The sequence below is a fragment of the Amborella trichopoda genome, chromosome 8 (genome assembly GCF_054954075.1).
Source record: "Amborella trichopoda isolate Santa Cruz 75 chromosome 8, AtrichopodaSantaCruz75HAP2 v2.0, whole genome shotgun sequence".
Taxonomy (NCBI): Eukaryota; Viridiplantae; Streptophyta; class Magnoliopsida; order Amborellales; family Amborellaceae; genus Amborella; species Amborella trichopoda.
The window spans coordinates 34,007,183-34,013,182 of record NC_142343.1 but is presented as its reverse complement, the minus strand read 5'-3'; the positions used below and the strand labels follow the sequence as shown (position 1 = coordinate 34,013,182).

Below are 6,000 nucleotides of genomic sequence, written 5' to 3'. Positions count from 1 at the left end.
GAAGAAGAGGAAGGAGGAGAAGAAGAAGAAGAAGAAGGAGGAGGAGGAGGAGGAGGAGGAGGAGGAGGAGAAGAAGGAGGATAAAAAGAAGAAGAAGAAGAAAAAGAAGAAGAAGACGCAGAGGAGGGAGAAGGAGAAGAAAAAGAAGTAGGAGGAGGAGGAGGAGAAGGAGAAAGAGAAGAATAAGATGACGAAGATGAAAGAAGAAAGAAAGAAGCCTGCAGCAAAAAACAAGAAGCAGAAAAAGAAAAATAAGATGAAGAAGAATTAAGAAGAAAGAAGCAAAAGAAGATGAAGCGAAAAGAAAGAAAAAACAAGAAGCAAGAAACACAACGAAGAAGAAGCAAGAAGTAAGAAGCATGAAGGAGAAGAAGAAAAAGCAAAAAGCAAAAAACAAAAAGCAAGAAGTAAGAAGCATAAAGGGAAAGAAGAAAAAGCAAAAAGCAAAAAGCAAGAAACGCAACGAAGAAGAAGAAGCAAAAGGTAAGAAGCATAAAGGAGAAGAAGAAAAAGCAAAAAGCAAAAAGCAAGAAGGAGAAGAAGAAGACAAAGCAAAAAGAAGAAGAAGACGACGAAGCAAAAAGAAGAAGAAGAATAAGAAGGAGAAGAAGGAGTAGAAGAAGAGGGAGAAGGAGAAGTAGAAGAAGGAGAAGTAGAAGTAGAAGAAGGAGTAGGAGAAGAAGGAGAAGAAGAAGAAGGACAAGAAGATAGAGGACAAGGAGAAGAAGGAGAAGAAAAAGGAGTAGAAGAAGAAGGAGAAAAGAAGAAGAAGAAGTTGAAGAAGGAGAAGAAGAAGGGCAAGAAAGAGAAGTAGAAGAAGGAGAAAAAAGAGAAATAGAAGTAAAAGACTAAGGAGAAGGAGAAGTAGAAGTAGAAGAAGAAGTAGAAGGAGAAGAAGAAGAAGAAATGAAGAAGAAGAAGATGGAGGAGGAGGAGAAGAAGAGGAAGAAGGATAAGAAGAAAAAGCAGGAAAAGAAGGAGGAGGAGGAGGAGGAGGAGGAGAAGGAGAAGAAGATGAAGAAGGAGGAGGAGGAGACAGAGCAGGAGAAGAAATAGAAGAAGAACAAGTAGAAGGAGAAGGAGAAGGAGAAGGACGTGGAGAAGAAGAAGAAGAAGAAGAAGCACAAGAAGCAGGAAGCAGGAAGCAAGAAGAAAGAGAGGGAGAAATAGAAGAAGAAGCAGAAGGAGAAGGAGAAGGAGAAGGAGAAGAAGTAGGAGAAGAAGAAGAAGAAGAAGCATGAAGCAAGAAGAAGAAGAAGAAGAAGAGAAGCAAGAAGCAAGAAGCAAGAAGCAAGACGAAGAAGAAAGAAGAAAGTAAGAAGCCAAAAGCAAGAAACAAGAAGGAGAAGAAGAAGAAGAAGAAGAAGAAGGAGAAGAAGAAGAAAGAAGAAAGAAGGAGAAAAAAAAAGAAGACGAAAAAAAAGAAGAAAGATGAAGAAGGAGAAAGGAGAAAAAGAAGATGAAGCAAAAAGAAAGAAAAAACAAGAAGAAAGAAGCACGAAGAAGAAGAAGCAATAAGAAAGAAGCCAAAAGCAAGAAACAAGAAGGAAAAGATGAAAAAGAAGAAGACGAAGCAAGAAAAAGAAGAAGAAGAATAAGTAGAAGATGAAGGAAAAGAGAAGAAGAAGAAGAAGAAGAAGAAGAAGAAGAAGAAGAATAAGAAGAAGGAGAAAGAAAAGGAGAAGAAGGAGAAGTAGATGGAGAAGAAGAATAGAAGAAAAAGAAGAGGAAGAAGAAGAAGAAGGAGGACGAGAAGAAGAAGATGAAGGAGAAGGAGAAGAAAAAAAGTAGTTGGAGAAGGAGAAGTAGTTGGAGAAGGAGAAGTTGAAGGAGAAGAAGAAGAAGAAGCAAAAGGAGAAGAAGAAGCAGGAGAACAAGGAAGCAAGAAGGAGAAGGAAAAGAAGAAGCAGAATAAGAAGAAGAAGGAGAAAAAGAAAGAGAAGAAGAAGAAGAAGAAGAAGTAAGAAGAAAAAAGAAGCAAGAAGCAAGAAGAAGAAGAAGCAGAAGCAAGAAGCCAGAAGTCAGAAGGAGAAGAAGATAAAGAAAAAGAAAGAAGCCAGAAGCAAGAAACAAGAATGTGAAGAAGAAGAAGAAGAAGAAGAAGAAGACAAAGCAAGAAGAAGAATAACATGAAGAAGAAGAAAGGAGAAAGAAGGAGAAGAAGAAAGAAGATGAAGAAGAAGAAGAAGAAAAGAAGACGAAGCAAAAAGAAAGTAAAAACAAAAAGCAAGAAACACGAAGAAAAAGAAGAAGAAGCAAGAAGTAAGAAGCAAGAAGCACGAAGGAGAAGAAGAAGAAGAAGACGAAGGAGAAGAAGAAAAAGAAGGAGGAGGAGGAGAAGAAGGATAAGAAGAAGATGAAGAAGGAGAAAGAGAAGGAGAAGGAGAAAAAGAAGATGTAGAAGTAGAAGAAGAAGAAGAAGGAGAAGGAGAAGAAGAAGCAGAAGAAGAAGGAGAAGAAGAGGAAGAAGATGAAGGAGGAAAAGAAGAAGATGAAGGAGGAAAAGAAGGAGAAGGAGATGTAGAAGTAGAAGAAGAAGGAGAAGGAGACGATGGAGAAGGAGAAGAAGCAGAAGAAGAAGGAGAAGAAGAAGAAGAAGGAGAAGAAGAGGAAGAAGATAAAGGAGGAGAGGAAGAAGATGAAGAATAAAAAGGAAAAGAAGAAGAAGAAGAAAAAGAAGAAAAAGAAGAAGAAGAGGAAGAAGATGAAGGAGCAGAGGAAGAAGATGAAGGAGGAGAGGAAGAATAAGAAGAATAAGAAGAAAAAGCAAGAGGAGGAGGAGGAGGAGAAGAAGAAGCATGAGGCGGAGAAGAAGAAGGAGAAGAAGAAAGAAAAGAGAAGAAGAAGAAGGAGAAGGAGGAGAAGAAGAAGCAGGAAGGAGGAAGCAAGAAGCAATGAGCAAGAAGAAGGAGAAGCAGAAGGAGAAAAGGGAGAAGAGGAAGAAGAAGGAGAAGATGATGAAGAAGAAGAAGTAGGAGAAGAAGATAAAGAAGAAGAAGAAGAAGAAGGAGCAAGAAGCAAGAAGAAGAAGAAGAAGAAGAAGCAAGAAGCAAGAAGATGAAGAAGCAAGAAGCAAGAAGATGAAGAAGCAAGAAGCAAGAAGCAAGAAGCAAGAAGCAAGAAGAAGAAATGAAGAAGTAGAAGAAGAAGAAGGAGAAGCAAGATGCAAGAAGAAGAAGAAGAAGAAGATGATGATGATGATGAAGAAGCAAGAAGCAAAAATCTAGAAGCAAGAAACAAGAAGGAGAAGAAGATGACGACGAAGCAAGAAGAAGAAGGAGAAGAAGAACAATAGATGAAGAAGAAAAAAGAAGCTAGAAGCGAGAAACAAGAAGGAGAAGAAGTAGAAGAAGAAGAAGACGAAGCAAGAAGAAGAAGAATAAGATGAAGAAGAAGAAAGAAGAATGAAGTAGAAGAAGAAAGTAGAAGAAGAAGAAGAAGAAGAAGAAGAAGAAGAAGAAGAAGAAGATATAAGAGGAAAGAAGATGAAGCAAGAAGAACGAAAAAACAAGAAGCAAGAAACATGGAGAAGAAGAAGAAGCAAGAAGTAAGAAGCATGAAGGAGCAGACGAAGAAGAAGAAGAAGCAAGAAGCATTAAGGAGAAGAAGAAGAAGCAAGAAGCATGAAGGAGAAGAAGAAGAAGCAAGAAGCAAGAAGCAAGAAGCAAGAAACAAGAAGGAGAAGAAGAAGATGAAGAAGAAGGTGAAGCAAGAAGAAGAAGAAGAAGAATAAGATGAAAAAGAAGAAAGAAGAATAAGATGAAAAAGAAGATAGAAGAATGAAGGAGAAGAAGAAAGAAGATGAAGAAGAAGACATCTTCCTTCCCTTTATTGTGCAGTAATGCCAATAGAGAATTCAATTTAGCAGATTCAATCCCCCCACCTCTATTGTGTAGTAATACCACTAGAGAAGTTGGTTTATCAAATTTAGTCACCCCACCATTTTCCTTGCATCCATTGTGCACTAGGGGAGCCTCTAATAGAGACAAACAACGATGCAGGAAAAAAAAAGCAAGAAGAAAGAAAGCAGAAGAAGAAGAAATAAGAAGCAAGAAGAAAGAAAGAAGAAGAAGAAGAAAGAATCAAGAAGATAAAAGAAGCAAGAAGAAAGAAGAAGAAGAAGAAATCTTCTTTCCCTTCATTGTGCAGTAATGCTAATGAAGAGCTCGATTTAGCAAATTCAGTCCATTACCTCCATTGTGTTAGTTAGTTGAAAGAGGTAAGTTATAGTCAATACGTTTCAATAATTAGCCAATAATGTAGTTTATTGTGCATTACCATTACTAACAATGTCGACTTTTCATGTCTTCTAGCTTCCTATGTATATGGATGCACAAGGAGAATCAGTGTTTCAAAAAGCGCTAAGCGGGTTCTAGGCGGCCTGGGGGGTCCAAGCCGCCCAGTGCCTAAGCGGGCGCCCAGAACCTGAGCAGCCCAGTTGAATCCAAATAAAGATTCTGCAGTGCAGTTATGTTAGTATCAGTTATATGTATTGCAGTACATAATTCAAATTATACTACATATTAGCATTAGCACACACTCGACATAACCATAATCCATAAGTCGGTTCATACTCCATATCCATAATCCAATTAAAACGTAAAATTTACAACCAACCAAATTATCAAACCAAGTTATCAAATAGTATCACACCAGTACTACAGTACACCACCATGAGGAAGAAAACAAAATTGAATAATGAAACTATGAAAGTAATACTTGAAGACTCAAAAGAATCTTCAATAGTTCAATACACAATACTTCAATCAAAGTTCAAACTTCAAAGTTTAATAATTATCCAACAATCAACATTCATCATCAAAAAATCTTGGGTCAGTTGCATTGGCATCATATTCATCGGAGTCGACGGAGTTGTCACCCTCCTTGACATATTGGTCATCCCCGTCCTCCTCCGTCTCTTCAGAATCAGCCTCTTCTTCCTTCATCCTTGTTCTCTGTGCAAAAGATCTAGTGGCCCTAGGAGGGTCAACTGATGTCCCTGATGCATCCATGATCATGTCCCATGTCAATCCTTCATGCCCCTCGACCTCATCATCATCAACTAATCACTCCATAGCATGGTCCACATTTTTTGATTTGATGGGCTCTCTTTTATCTCTCTTAGCAAACATGTCCATCAAGAATTGATTGTACTTGACATAGACTAGGGCATTGAGCCTCTTTGATTCAAGCATGTTCCTTTTCTTTGTATGAATCTAATAAAATCAAATGAAACTAATTATACAAATTACCCTTACAGCCTTACCCTTTCAAAAACACTCTAATTGCGCTCACAACCAAATGAAGACGTGGTTAGGTTCAAGATCTGAATGGCCAACTTTTGTAAATTTGGAGAACTAAACCCATGTTGGCTCCACCACTGGGCTGTAAAGATATAGAATAAAATCGTAAATAAATAATAGAATTACTTGTTACTTGAATTGATGAACTTAAGAATATTATTAATACAATAAAACCTGGATCAATTTTCGCCATTTGCCTCATCGCCATTGGATTTCCAAAAGACTTTAATCAGCACTGTAATTTATCAGCTCATCAGCGCATATGATATCCTTCATAGCAGGATCAGGGACTAACACCTCTACACACTCATTAAATCCATTCATAACTATGTCATTTGTTTGTATATCCTTGTCAATATAAAAAAAGCTGGGTTCAAATAATAACCAGCTGCATGCAATGGCCGATGTCGCTGCCTATCCCACTTCTCAGCAATAATCTCAAAAACAGGCTTGTAATGGGTTTCTTCATCATTGAATTTTTGGGCTAAATCTCTTTTGCATCATATATGTAGCCCATAGATGGCTTGTCACTATCAACCATGCCAAGGACTTTGACAAGAAGAAAATATACCTTAAGAGCGTCCTTCACCCCTCTCCAAAAGTCATTAAAAAGTATAATATCTCTCACCTTCTTCTCAACCTGATCTTTAGACCACTTACATGCTCTCCACTCATTTGAGATAAACATTTGCCTCAA

General features: G+C 37.8%; 1 protein-coding gene across 4 annotated transcripts in view; it reads left to right on the top strand.

Annotated features, from left to right (window-relative positions):
• Positions 1 to 6,000, top strand: part of LOC110008332 (uncharacterized) — a 37,482-nt gene that overhangs the window by 28,736 nt on the left and 2,746 nt on the right. For all 4 annotated transcript variants that reach the window (XR_016039719.1, XM_088845627.1, XM_088845626.1 and 1 more), the window contains exon 2: positions 1 to 4,219. This exon is cut by the window's left edge and continues 1,620 nt beyond it. The gene's annotated coding sequence lies outside the window, so the exon portion shown is untranslated. The remainder of the gene's footprint in view (positions 4,220 to 6,000) is intronic.